Here is a 14906-nt window from a genome sequence, read left to right on the forward strand (position 1 = left end):
CAGCATTGTGAGATATGATTTTAGATCCAATTCTTGCTTTTCCAGTGTTTTGGGATATCCAGGACTTCTGCGGTGGGAGTACTAGGTTCTGATAGAGCCAAGTAGTCTTCGTTTTTGTTGGTAGGATTCTTGCGTTTGCCTTTTGCCATCTTTTGCTTTTTGGTGTTAGATGTTCTTAGTGTCTCTCACTAGAGCTTGTCCTGTCCCTGCCGCCCTGCAAGTCCCCTGAGACTTGTGGGGCCTGTTCCTCCAAGCTGGCTGCTCTGGTCTTAGAAACTCACCAGAGAGAGAATGGTGGCTCTCGCCTGAGTCTCTGGGTTAAGGCACTCTCTGGAGGTAGGCCCTCCACTTGCAGGGAAGGGGCAGAGAAGGATGCTGATCCTCCTCTGTCACTCAGAAGCTGAGAGGATCCTGTCCCTTCCACCCTGCGGCTCCCCTGGGAGTCGTGGGTCCTGTGCCTCCCAGCTGGCTGCTCTGGTCTCAGAAACTCACCAGAGAGAGAATGGTGGCTCTTGCCCGAGTCTCTGGCTTAAGGTGTTCCCTGGAGGTAGGCCCTCCACTTGCAGGGAAGGGGCAGAGAAGGATGCTGATCCTCCTCTGTCACTCAGAAGCTGAGAGGATCCTGTCCCTGCCGCCCTGTGGCTCCCCTGGGAGTCGTGGGGCCTATGCCTCCCAGCTGGCTGCTCCGGTCTCAGAAACTCACCAGAGAGAAAATCTATAATACTCATTTTTATTGTTACAATATTTTATAAATTTTAAAGAATATGACAAAATTAAAAAAAAAAAAGAAAGGTATGGCAGGTATTGAAGTGGGGCTCTCTGGGAGGAGTTGGAGTACAAAAGGGAAAGAAGAATGTGATTAATTCATTTTACTTAAAATATATTTTTAAATGTTAACAAATCCAGATAAACTGAAATTATGTATCTTTTCGTGTCATAATCAGTAAAAAAAAATAATCAGTTTTAGGAATAGGTCTTAGGATATTGATATATGTAGTACTGGTTCATAGCGGACCATGCTTTTAGTTGTAAAAATGACTATTGATACTCTGTAAATATTAATTCATACTGGAAATGAATAAGGTGGCAGTTATTCTTTAACCAGCTAGTACTCCAAATAACCACACAGAGACCTTATTAATATTTCAATGCTTAGGCCTGGGTGGGAAGACTCTCAGCTAGCTTAGTTATGTTAACTCTACCATCTATCACCATTCAGCAACATGACTAGCTATGCCTTCCAGGTCCTCAGGCATGTCTCTCTCCCCTCATGTCTCTGGGTAAAAAGACTTTCCTCTTTCTTTTTCCCAGAGTTTCTTTCTCCCTCCCAGGAAATCCTGCCTATCTCTATGCCTAATCACAGGCTTTAACTTTTTATTGACCAATTAACTTGGGGAGCTAGGTTTGCACAACAAAAGCTGATGTACATGAGAATTTGCTTTTGGGGCCACCAGATCAAAGGGTACAAAATTTAGCATTTGAATACATAACATAAGAGCACCAGGCCAACCCCAACATTCAGTTGCAGAATTATTACATTGTGGAAACACATGTCCATGAGACACTTTGATGGACCCTATATCAAGGATTTGATCTCAATCTTAAGATCCTTCTGCTCATTGCTTTAAAACCCTCTTTGACTTCCTTGTTTCTCAAGCTATAGATCAGAGGGTTCAGCATGGGAATCACAATGCCATAGAACACAGAGGCCACTTTCATATTCTCCTCAGAATTGTCTGAATGAGGCTGTAAGTACATGTAAGCAAGGGTTCCATAGAAAATGGTGACTGCTGTCAGGTGGGAGGCACACGTGGAGAAGGTTTTCTTTCTCCCTGCAGTAGAGGACATCTTTAAGATGGCGGCCATGATGTATATGTAGGAGAAGATAATGACCAACACATTGAATGTCAAGTTAAATCCAACAAAAACAATAAGTAGCATGATATTAATATCAATGTTGGAGCATGAAAGACTGATGATTGGGACAACATCACAGAAAAAGTGATTGATATTTTTAGAATTACAATAAGACAGTGAGAATGTAAATCCTGTGTGCACAGAGGAATTTATTGATCCTATGAGATAAGAAAGCTACCAGTTGTATGCAGACTTGTCGAAACATAATTATGGGATAGCGAAGGGGCTTACAGATTGCCATATACCGGTCCACTGCCATAACAGCTAGGAGGTAACTGTCAATGGTTGCAAATGTGGCATAGACCAACAGCTGTATTACACATCCTGTATATGATATGGAACAGTCTTCTACCATGAAGCTCTGTAGCATCTTGGGAGTGATGGCAGATGTGTAGCAGATATCAACAATAGCCAGGTTTTGTAGGAAGAAGTACATGGGAGTCTGAAGTCTGGAGTTGGTGTTGATGAGGAGGATCATCCCAGTGTTGCCCACTATGGATGTTACATAGATCACAAGAAATACAACGAAGAGGATACTCTGAGTATTTTGCTGGACTCCAAATCCCAGAAGACAGAAGTCAGTGACTTTGGTGGCATTTCTTGGTATCATGATTAACAAGAGTCTGAAGGAAACTTAGACAAGAGGGAAAAATTAGGACTTCATAAAGTTAAAGGATTCTGATTTTTCACATTACTTTATATATATGCACATCACATGCATACAAGTGCTCACTGACACCCAAAGAAGGTGCTAGAATCCTCTACTGGAGTCATAAGTCATAGACAGTTGTGTGCAGACCCATGCATGCTGAGAACCTAACCCAGGTCCTCTGCAAGAGTAGCAAGCACTCTTAAAAGCTGGGCTCTTAGTCACTCACATTAATTTTTTGACCTAGGTGTTCATGATAAATATGAGCAATTTTGATCTGTATCTAGGATAAGAGGCTATTACATCATCTATGTATTTGAGCCAGGAGTTCATTTTGAAATAAAACATATTTGATAGAAGAATGCTGGCTTTTAATGTATAAATCTAAAAAAAAAAAATCTAGGTTGACATAGCTTTCTCATGTAATAAGTTTTTATGTTTACATACATTTATATCAAAATTTAATTTTTTCTTTTAAAATAATTTATAGCTTTCCTTATTCATTTCCTCTTTTAATCAATTGAATTCTGCTATTAGAATGAATCTATGCAAGGAAAAGGTTCTGATACATACACTCCACATTTTTTTATAATTTTTATCACAATGATTTAATGTTATCTTTTTGCCAACTATCATCTAAAGAGTCTGCTTCACAAATGGATATCTTCTAAGATAGATAAACTGGCACTTCCCATGGCATTTCCCTTTTAAGTCTGTGTTATTAAAAAATCGTGTGGCAACAGTTTAGCACTTATGATATCTTATTTTAAATAGTAACAACTTTTGTTTTCCTCTGTTGATCTGGAAAGTATAGAGCCAATATGAGCTTTTTAAGAAAGAAATATAGTGTGAAATTTCAAACTCTGTGATTCAGTGCCATGACCCTTAAACTTCCTTTAAACCCTCTTACCACCTCTGGAGGATTCAGCAGCCTAAGTCTAGCTGATGCTCTAAGCTTTCCCTGCAGCTGGTCTTGTATCTTCTTGTGTTTGATAAGTCAAAGAGACTTTTGGCACTGTGCAGTTTTGAACTCAGGGCTACATACTCAAGGCAAACACTTTACCCTTGAGCAATATTCACAACCCCAGGCTACTAAAAGTTAACTATTAAATTACATCACAACTTTTTGCTTTGTCATTTTGTTCATTTTTGTATATATGTGATATGTCACAATGTGACCTATAGAAAAAAAAATCCCATGCCCCCAGAACATCAGTAGAGCACCGCATTATTTTTTTTTAATCAGTAACTCTAATAAGTTTTGTGTCATCACAGAGAAAGTGGTCAGGAACAACTTACCATCAGCAATAGAATGTGGAAGTGTATGTCAGTGTTCATTGGCTTCTCTGGTACATTCCTTGAGAAAGAAGCATTATAGGACATAGAAAATGAATGAGGAAGACAATGATCCCTTCAGTTCTAGTTTAATGAGGGCTGAAATGAGTAAATTCTAGGAAATTATTTTCTCATCCAAATGTGTCAGAAAATAAGCAAAATGGAGCCCTTCAAAGCAGATTGTTCCTTGCGAGGAAAAGCAATGACCAGGGAGATCTAGAATAGGTCCATTTAAATTACACTATAGTTCAGATTGTGGGAGGTGGGAAGAACTTGGGAGGAGTAGAAGAAGAGGAAACCATAATCAGAAAGTGTGTGAAAAAAAATGTACTTTCAATAAAAGAATAAAATATAAAGAGCTCTGTAGGTAGGGTGGTGCTGTTTGCCACTTCGGTTTTGGTCATTGTGTGTCCTAGTAAAAGATATAAAATTACAGACACACATTCGAGAGCTAAGAGCAGTCTTCCCCCCATTCAACAGATAAATCATATGAGTCAGGAAAGAATAGACCCAATATGAATTATTTCTTTTGTGTATGTGGTGGAGACATTTCCCAATAGAATATAATAAGAAAACGGGCCGTTATCAAAATATTTTAAATAAAGCCAATCTAGTCTAATCTCAGTACTTAAAACTGTGTATATAATTTAAAATAACCCACAAATGAAATACATAATTTGTATTTATTTGTGTAGTTTTGGGATGCTGAAGATAGAAAAAAATTGGTGAAAAAAAAAAACCCTAAAAGGCCTAAATATAGAGACAAGGCACATTCACATGTTAGGAACTCAATGAAACAAAACACCATACTGAGACACAAGTATAACATAATTTACATCAAGTCGTGCAAGATTCTTTTTGAAACATAGACCAGGATATTTTAAGATGTGTGTGGAATGGAAAAGTTGTTAGAATAGCTAAAGTAATTCTGAGAAAGTGGCATATGCAGATCAATCCACTTGATATGAATACCTGTATTCTAGCCATAGTGCCAGTGTTAATGTCGGTGGAAAGATAGACACATATATAAAGCAGAGTAGAGAACTAAAGAATAGATATTCATAGGTTCAGCCTGCCTAACTTGAACAAAGCTGCAGAGAATAGTGTTTGTTCATTTTAACAGAAGACTTTGGAATATCTAGCAGTCCATGGGAAATGTGATGAAATCAATGCAAATATTATGCTATGTACAATTATTTAACCCAAATAGTACATATATATATAATATATATGCAATAATTTATATGCAAAATTAAAATCACAAGAATTCTAGAGAGGAACAGAGGACAGAAAGCATGTCCCAGGGCTCAATGAAGAGTTCTTTAGTTTTTAAAGTTCATGACTTTAAAAGCAAAATTCATTAAAATAAGCAAACACATTGAATATTTATAAAAATTCACATTTTGGCCCAAAGATCTGGTTCAGAGAAGGAAAAAGCATGCTATCGTCTAAGGAAGATTTTGTAATAGACATATACAATGCTAGACTTCACATTAGGGAACTCTCAAACTTAAAGCTTTGAAAAATTAAGTTAGAAAATTAGTAAGATACATAAACAAGTATTCCACTAGACTTCATTATGAATCATAAATAAACAACTGGAGTATTTCCAATTTCCTATTATGGACCCACAAATAATGAATATGATAAAATCATCATATTAACAACAATATTGTATGGTGTTAATACATATTATGATTGCCAAAACAAAAAATAATACAATACCAAATACCAAGAACAATGTACAATTACTAAATATCTCAGAACTGTTGGTGGGACTGCACCACGGTAAATCACCTGAAGAAAAGTTTTGTAGTTTTCTGGAATTCTAAATGTATGATGACCACATGGCACTGCTTGTGTTTTTCTGGTTTGTTTTGCACAAGACTTACTCCACAGAAAAAACAGGTAAAGAAGTTGTCATAATATGCACTTGTAATGGATCCCACTAACCCAAATGCTCAATAATAGATAATCTGGTGAAGCAAACACTGAATAACCATAGTGTGGAATAGTACTTAAAAAGAATGATTGCACTGTTGGTAAATGAAGCAATTTGTATAAACTTCAATGCCTCTTTGCTGAGCCAATGAAAAAGCTTATTTCCAATATGCACAGTTCACATATTGTATAATTTCTGTTTCATAACATTATAAAAATGGCAAAATTGTAGAGATAAGGAATAAGTTAGTGATTAGTGGGACTTAGAAATACAAATAGGAAGAGGTGATATGTCTATGATTAGAAGAGAATAGTTTGTATAAAACACAAGATCCGTGATGGAATACCCTGTATATTGATCTGTATGTTGCTTGTATGAGTTCACTCAAATGACAATCTGATAGACTCATACACTGTAGCATCAAAGTTTTGACTCTGGTGTCATAGTGTAATGTACAAGATGTTAACTATTACAGAGAACCATAGGCTTTGTTGGAGCTCTCTGCACTATCTTTTCAACTTCCTGTGCATCTATACACTTTCAAAATAAAAATAAAACAGTAAGACGGAAAGATAAAGCAGGCTTTACAGGGGTGTAAGGTTCATTTGAGAAATGCATTAAGTTTCCAGAACAGGAGTCCACACCAAAACAGCATACCGTATTGAATGTCTGGTTAACGAACTGAGAAGTTCACTATCTTACTCCCTCATTCACTGACTTTCCTAGGCAACACTCAGCCAATTCAAAACTCTCACTCCATTACATTACATCACCAGGGATGACGAGTTGCTTCCTGAATTTGGGAGAATTAGGCTGGATTCTGCATCTGGCTTGTTGCATTTGCAGTTTCTTGATCATACTGCAGAGCAGTATGGTTGTGCTCTTGATAGGATTTGCTTACCTTGCCTGGCCTGGCAGAGTCCTTTTCTGCAGCTGGCTAAGGTAATTGCCTACCTAAGCCTTTCTCTGTGGGTCGTCCCAGCAGGAAGAGAATAGTTTGGGCCTAAGGGATTAGTACTGAAATGAAATGAGGCTCCAGGAGCTGAGATGGAAGTGAATAAACAGCAAGCAGTTCATCTGTTATTCCCTGCAGAAAATGGGAATGTTCCTGAGGGGACAAAGTTTGCTTTTGGGGTAATTTCATTAGTCTGTTTGCCTGATTTTTGATATATTTCAATTTATTTCCTTTTTCCCTCCCTCCCTCTCTCCTTACTCTTTTCCTGGATTACTTCTTTAATCGCTCTTCTTCCCTTTTTTCCTCTCTTCCCTACCTCTTCTTCTCTTCCTCCTTTTCTTCTGGCACCATTTCGGCATTATTTCCAATTTCTGTCATTCTTTGCACTCCTTTCTTTCTCTTTGAGTAGCAAGTCAGTCATACGATAATAATTTTGAAATACAGAAGTACCATAGAATAAAAACCACACACTTCTCCAAGAGTGATTGTAGTGTTTTTGTTTTCTTCTTTGAGATCATCCGTGCCCCTACATCTTGTTATTCAGCAAGCTACAAGCGATGCATTGTGTTTTAAACATATTAATATTTATATTTTTATACTACTGCTTACAGATGATCATATTTTTCACAGTGCTTTGCAGCTTGCGTTTTACTTAATGTTCTGGCTGACCTAAGCATGTCAGTACGGAGAAGTCTCAGTCTCTCTTGTAGTTGCATTAGGTTTTTCTGAAAACCAAATTTCTGAATCTGTTTAATTTGCTCCTTTTCCATTGTCAGACATGCAAACTGCTTCTAACATTTTACTAATATAATGAGGATAAATGTCACTGTTCTTCTATAATTTTGATAATTGTTTTTATATGTCATGTTTTTGTATTCCTAATATCTGTGATTACTCCTTTTAAAAATGCATGTTGCTTTTGTATTTCAGCATTCAATTATCTTATTTTTCTCACAATCAATAGCCATATACATATATATATATATATGTATAAAATCTAATGAGAATTCAATTTAAATTATTCTTGACTTTATTTGCTCTACTCCTAGACAACTCCCTTTATTTTCTTCTCAACTTATAGGTTTCACAGGGCTGAGGATCAGTCCTAGAATCTTGTACGTACTAAGTAAGTGTTCTACCACAGAGCTACGAGCTACGTCTCATCTCTTCCCCAAACATCCTTACTAAGGTATATACAATTGATAAACAGAAATGTGCACACTTAACAAATATGACTGATGTTTTGGGGACATACTGTATCCATTAAGTATCAACTATGATCATAATAATAATAATCATACTCATCAACTCCAAAAGTTTTCCAGTATCTCCTGTGTGTGGTAAGAACACAGATTTTGTCCCCTTAACATTTTAAAAGCCTAATTGTTGATTTAAGACATTTATGTGAGTATGAAACCACATCATTAAATGATGAGCAATGTATCGTGAGGTGATTTCACTGTCAGACAAACACCAGAATGTAGCTACACTCCCATGGCTGATATAGTTTGCCACATACTTGAGCTGCATGGCTTAGCCTACTGCTTGTAGGTTTACAAAGCCATGTTACCAAACTAAATACTGAACTTTTGTAAACTGTAATACATTATAATTATTTGTACATATAAACATATAGATGCAGAAAAAGTACATTAAAGTACAATATAAAAATCAAACATGATAACTTGCTGTGATGGCTAATATTGGTTTTTAACTAGATATAAGTTGAAGGAAGGAGTCTCACTTGAAACAGTGTTTCCATCAGATTGACTCACAGGCATTTTCTTGATTGCTAATCTATGTATGAGGGTCTAGGCCTCAAGTATGTATGGATGGGCCTAGTTATATAAAATGGTCTCTGACTGTGACTTAGGGTGAACTATCCAGTAATCATTGATCCTCTAAGGTCTCTGATTCAGATCTTGCTTGAAGTTCTTCCCTTGGTTGATGCTAGTGGTAGACTGTGAGCTGGAAGTGTTAGCTGAAATAAACCCCTTCCCACTCAAGTTGGTTTGATTGTTGTGTTTATTATAACAGCAGAAACAAAACTTAAAATTCAGACTAGGATATTTACCATGAAGTGGTTTTTAAATGAGTCATTGAATAATAGGTGGGTGCCTGTCAATGTCCTAAATGTTACTTCCACTAGTTCAGACTTTATAAATATTGTCTACTTGGGCCACACAAATTTTATTAAAAACACAAATAATAGTAACTAATGATTAGCATACTGTAATTTTTATTTTATAAACTTTTAAGTCTTTTGACTCTTGTAATATCACAAACATGTTATATCCACAAGAAAATGTTTTCTTTATAGGTTTTTCTCTCTCTTTTTTTGGAGTTTACCTTTGATATTTTCCTTTATTTTTTCATTTATTTTATTTTTATTTTTTATTAGAAATTTTCTTTATTTACATTTCAAATGCTATCTTCTTTCCCAGTTTCCCCTCCGAAAAAAAACCCTGTTCCCTACCACCTTCCCCTGCTCACCAACCCTCTCATAATTCCTGGCCCTGGCATTCCCCTACACTGGGGCATAAAGCCTTCACAGGACAAAGGGCCTCTCCTCCCATTGGTGACCAACAAGGCCATTCTCTGCTACATATGCAGCTGGAGCCATGAGTCCCACCATGTATACTCTTTGGTTGGTGGTTTAGACCCTGGGAGCTCTGAGAGTACTAGTTAGTTCATATTGTTGTTCATCCTAAGGGGCTGCAAACCCTTCAGCTCCTTGGATCCTTTCTCTAGCTCCTTCATTGGGGACCCTGTGCTCAGTCCAATAGATGGCTGTGAACCTCTACTTCTGTATTAGTCGGGCACTGGCAGAGCCTCTCAGGAGACAGCTATATTGCACTCCTTTTAGCCAGCACTTGCTGGCATCCACAATAGTGTCTGGGTTTGGTGATTAAATATGGGAAGGATTCCCAGGTAGAGCAGTTTCTGGATTGTCCTTCATTTAGTCTTTGCTTCATAGTTTGTCTCTGCAACTCCTTCCATGGGTATTTTGTTCCCCCTTCTAGAAGGATTGAAGTATCCTCTCATTTGTCTTTCTTCTTCTTGAGTTTCTTGTGGTTTGTAGATTGTATTTTGGGTCTTCCTAGCTTTTGGACTAATATCTACTTATCAATGAGTGCATACCAAGTATGTTCTTTTGTGATTGGGTTACCTCACTCAGGATGATATTCTCCAGATCCATCCATTTCCCTAAGAATTTCATAAATTCATTGTTTTTAATAGCTGAGTAGTACTCCATTGTGTAAATGTACCACATTTTCTGTATCCATTCCTCTGTTGAGGGACATCTGGTTGTTTCCACCTTCTGGCTATTATAAATAAGGATGCTATAAACATAGTGGAGCATGTGTCCTTATTACATGTTAGAACATCTAGGTATATGCTCAGGAATGCTATAGCTGGGTCCTCAGGTAGAACTATGTCCAATTTTCTGAGGAACCTCCAAACTGATTTCCAGAGTGGTTGCACCAGCTTGCAATCCCACCTGCAATGAAGGAGTATTCCTCTTTCTCCACATCCTAGCCAGCATCTGCTGTCACCTGAGTTTTTGATCTTAGCCATTCTGACTGTTGTGAGGTAGGCTCTCAGGGTTGTTTTGATTTATATTACCCTGATGACTAAGGATATTCAACATTTCTTTAGGTGCTTCTCAGCCATTCGATATTCCTGAGTTGAGAATTCTTTGTTTAGCTCTGTCCCCATTTTTTAATAGGGTTATTTGGTTGTCTGGAGTCTAACTTCTTGAGTTCTTTGGATATATTGGATATTAGCCCCCTCTCTGATGTAGGGTTCATAAATATGTTTTCCCAATCTTTTGGTTGCCGTTTTGTCCTATTGACCACATCCTTTGCCTTACAGAAGCTTTGTGATTTCATGGCAGAGGATCTGGGCCAGCAGTGCTCTGTTACTGCACTGTAGTACCTGTGACTAATTATGGACATGTAAAAAGCCTGAGAGCTTTCCTTGTTCCAGATTCCAGAATATCAGTTTGTAATCTGTAACAATAGCCACAAACACAAGTATCATCTTACTCTTTTTTTAATTAGATATTTTCTTTATTTACATTTCAAATGTTCTCCCTTTTCCTGTTTCCCATTCTGAAAAAAACAAAACAAAACAAACAAACAAACAAAAAAAACAAAAAAACCCTATTCCCTCCCTGCTCCCCCTGCTCACCAGCCTCACCTCTCCCGCTTCCTGGCCCTTGCATTCTTCTATAGTGGGGCATAGAGCCTTCATAGGACCAAGGACCTCTCCTCCCATTGATGTCCGACTAGGCCATCCTCTGCTATACATATGCATCTGGAGCCGTGAGTCCCACCATGTGTACTCTTTGGTTGGTGGTTTAGTCCCTGGGAGTTCTGAGGGTACTAGTTAGTTCATATTGTTGTTCCTCCTATGGGGCTGCAAACCCCTTCAGCTCCTATAATCTTATTCTTAAAGGCTTGAAACTTGGTATTGCTTTGGTTTCCTCATAGACGATAATCCTATGAGACAGTCATTTCAGCATATAGAGGTTTTAGCACAATGAAGTTTTTCTCTGCTAAATAATTTCCCTTTCACTAATGCTGCTTCCCAGCAGCATTTGCAGCCATATCCCTTACCTTCACATTGGTCATTGTACAATAATTATTTAATGATTGAAACCATTTATAACTAGTGGTAAATTCAATGCTGGGGCCTGATGCAGCCTTTCCCAACATCAAACAGTGTAGTTATGGCTGTGAACTCTGCAGTGCTGAAAGAGATACAAGCCTGTGGCCATGTTTTCAAATCAGCTCTTTACAAGTTTTTTTTTTTTTTAATCTGCTACCAGCCTTTCTGAAAAATTGGCTATATTTTACCTCCAATGAAGTTGAGCCTTCAGTAGCATCTATCACTTTGTTCTTTCTAAAAAAAAATTTTTCCCCTTTACTGAAAATATGTTCTTTTCTCATATGCTATATCCTGATTAAAGTTTCCCCTCCCTCTAATCCACCAATTCCTCCCCACTTCTCCTCCCATTCAGATCCACTCCCTTTCTGTCTCTCAGTAGAAAACACAGGTTTCTAAAAGATAACAACAAAACAGAGCAAAATAAAATATAACATAAATTAAAACTATCACATCATTTTTGTGGGTCTATGTACATTTTAGAAGTAGTTTTATTTCCTTTTCAGTGAGAAGTGGTTTGGGATTTTTATGGTGGCAATGTGAAATTTGTAGGTCATCTTGGGAAGTGTAGGCATCTTAAAAATATTTAATATTGTAGTTCACAAAAGGCTTTCACTTGGTACTTCTTCCAGAAAGTAAAGAAAAATAAGGCATACTGTCTTTCGCATTGCCATGGTCACATATTGCAAACATGTGCAGCGTTTAATCTTAAAAAAAGCACCCACACTACTGCTGGCAATGCACCAGTGGGCAGGCGGGCTTGGCACTGGCAGGCAGACTGGTCTGTTCTTGGCAGACTTTCTGGCCCCAAGCCTCTGAAATCTCTCTACTTGGCTCACTAAGTTCCCATGGCGGGTCGTGGCTACGTCAGCCCCAAGGCTTTTTGGGGTGCACGTCTTGCAAACCCATGCTTTGCTGTCATACCCCTCTCTCTGGAACATAGTTGAGTCATTGCACGAAGGAAAATGCCACACAAACTTAGTTTAGAAGCAACAGGTAATACAGTCGCTGGGCACAGCAACTAGCACCCTAATTTACAAGCCTTTCTAGGTTAAATCCTCTGGTAGCAGATCCCAACCAATCCGCCACCTGAATTGGGGGCCTCCACTACCTACATTTTGGCCTCCTTGCTCTTCTGCCATCCACCTGCCAACTCTCTTCTTCTCTTCTGCCATCCCTTTTCCGACCCAGAAGTCTCGCCTACTCACCCACTGATTAGTTCCTTGAAATCTATTCAATAGGGGAAGGTTCACCTGAAGTCACCTGAGTACATGAGCGATTCACTCCTCCTCCCAGGCAGGCCCTCTTGGGGAAGCAAAATTAGCATCAAAATACAAAAAGCACCAGGGCTATCCACAACATACATGTGTATTACACGTCCACTCATATCTGTTTATAATTGTTTTAAATGAGTTTTATCCTGTGTTTGAAATTCTGTAAGATAAAAGTGTATAAAAATAAAAATGCAATATTACAGTACAGTATGTGTATTTGTGTATATGTGCATCTATGTGTGCGTGTGTATGTGCATGTGTATGTATGTGTATGTGTGTATGTGCATGCATGTATATATGTGTATTTGTGTATGTATGTGTGTGTGAGTATATGTGTGTATGTATATGTATGCATGGGTGTGAGTGTGTATATATGTGTATATGTGTGTGTGTGTATATGTATGCATGTGTGTGAGTGTATGTATGTGTGTATGTGAGTGTGTGTATATGTATATGTGTATGTGTGCATGTGTATGTTTCTTTATGTGTATGTGTATGTATGTGTATGTGTGTGTATAGTAATCAGAGGTTGGCATCATGTATATATCTCATCATTTCCAATATAGTCTTTTCTTAAAGTGATTTAAAAAACATTTTATTAAATTTGTTCTTTACCAATTTCATCTGTATTTCCAGATGTTTCTTCAATTTTTTTTTCTACCAGTTTCAGGTGTTACATTAAGGATTTGAACAATTTGTGACTGATTTCTATACAGGATAAGACATGGGATCTGATCTCATGATTCCGTATGTGGACATTCAGTTTTCCCATCATCATTTGATGGTCATCCCTCCAAACCTTCCCATGTACCATACCCCAAGTTTCACATCCCTAATTTGATCTCTTTAAAATTCACAGTTACTTTTTCAGTTTTTCACATATGTGCACACACAAGCACACACACACACACACACACACACACACACACATGCACACAATACACATTAAATCTGCTCAATTTCAATAATGTTGCTAACCTGGAATGCAGAGAGACCACAAGGCCTCATTGTAAAAACTAGAGTAGGCTTTTGGCATCATTGTAAAAACTAAGCTGATCTTCCTGGAGAAAGACTATTTCTCAGCATACTTTACTCTCCTGTAGTACTTTGTCTATCTCTGCCTTCCAGGTTAGTGTCATTATAGGAACCAAGCAGATTTAATGTGTATGGTGTGTGTGTGTGTGTGTGTGTGTGTGTGTGTGTGTGCTCGTGTGTGCACATATGTGAAAAACTGCAAAAAGTAACTGTGAATTTTAAAGAGAGCAAAGTGGGGATGTGAAACCTGGGGTATGGTACATGGGAAGGTTTGGAGGGAGGAAAGAGAGGAGTAAAACCATAACAAAATAAAAACATACCAAAAATCAGGTGTTGGCACTTAATATGGTTATTCTCAGTCCTATTATTCTGTTGTTGTACATGTCATTTTTTGTCCCCTCCATACTGTATTGCTACTATGGCTCTGCAGTATAATCTGAAATCATGTATTTCATTACTTTCAGTACAATTTTTGTTACTGAGGATTGCTTCTGCTACTTAGAGTCTTTGTCCTTCCAGATGAATTTTAGGATAGCTTTTTCCATTTCTGTTACGAGCATAATTGGGATTTTATGGGGATTGTATTGTATCTCTAGACAACATTTGGTAATATAGCAATTTTTATGGTATTGATTATAGTAGTCTTTGAGTATGAGGAAGATTTAATTTCTTTATTCAGTATTTAGGCTTGCCAGGCAGTGGTGGTGCACGCCTTTAATTCCAGCACTTAGGAGGCAGAGGCAGGTGGATTTCTGAGTTTGAGGCCAGCCTGGTCTACAGAGTGAGTTCCAGGACAGCCAGGGCTATACAGAGAAACTCTGTCTCGAAAAACCAAAAAAAAAAAAAAAAAAAAAAAAAAAAAAATTAGGCTTTTTGTCTTGGAGAAGATTTTTCACTTTCTGTATTTGGTTTATTCCAAAGTATGTATATTTTTTATTTTATTTGTATGAGTATTTTGTCCACTTGCATATCTGTGTACACTGACATTTCTGGTGTCTTCAGAGACCAGAAGGGAGTATTGAATCCCCTAGAACCAGAGTTACAGATAATTATCATTTGCCATGTAGGTCCGGGGACTCTTGCTGGAAGAGCAGGGAGTGCTCTTAACCATGAAGTCATCTCTTTTTT

General features: G+C 37.8%; 1 long non-coding RNA gene and 1 pseudogene across 2 annotated transcripts in view; one reads left to right on the plus strand and one right to left on the minus strand.

The window, feature by feature from the left end:
* Positions 1-1581: 1581 nt before the first annotated feature.
* LOC116092051 lies at positions 1582-3540 on the minus strand (annotated as a pseudogene).
* Positions 1731-14906, plus strand: part of LOC116092053 — a 51746-nt gene continuing 38570 nt past the window's right edge. The window contains exon 1 of one of the 2 annotated variants that reach the window (XR_004119162.1): positions 1731-1748. This is a non-coding gene — a long non-coding RNA (uncharacterized LOC116092053). Of the gene's footprint in view, positions 1749-7891; positions 7988-14906 lie in introns of those variants that run through there. The other variant, XR_004119161.1, reaches the window with a different exon arrangement.

This window comes from Mastomys coucha, unplaced genomic scaffold (genome assembly GCF_008632895.1).
Source record: "Mastomys coucha isolate ucsf_1 unplaced genomic scaffold, UCSF_Mcou_1 pScaffold15, whole genome shotgun sequence".
In the NCBI taxonomy this organism is placed as follows: Eukaryota; Metazoa; Chordata; class Mammalia; order Rodentia; family Muridae; genus Mastomys; species Mastomys coucha.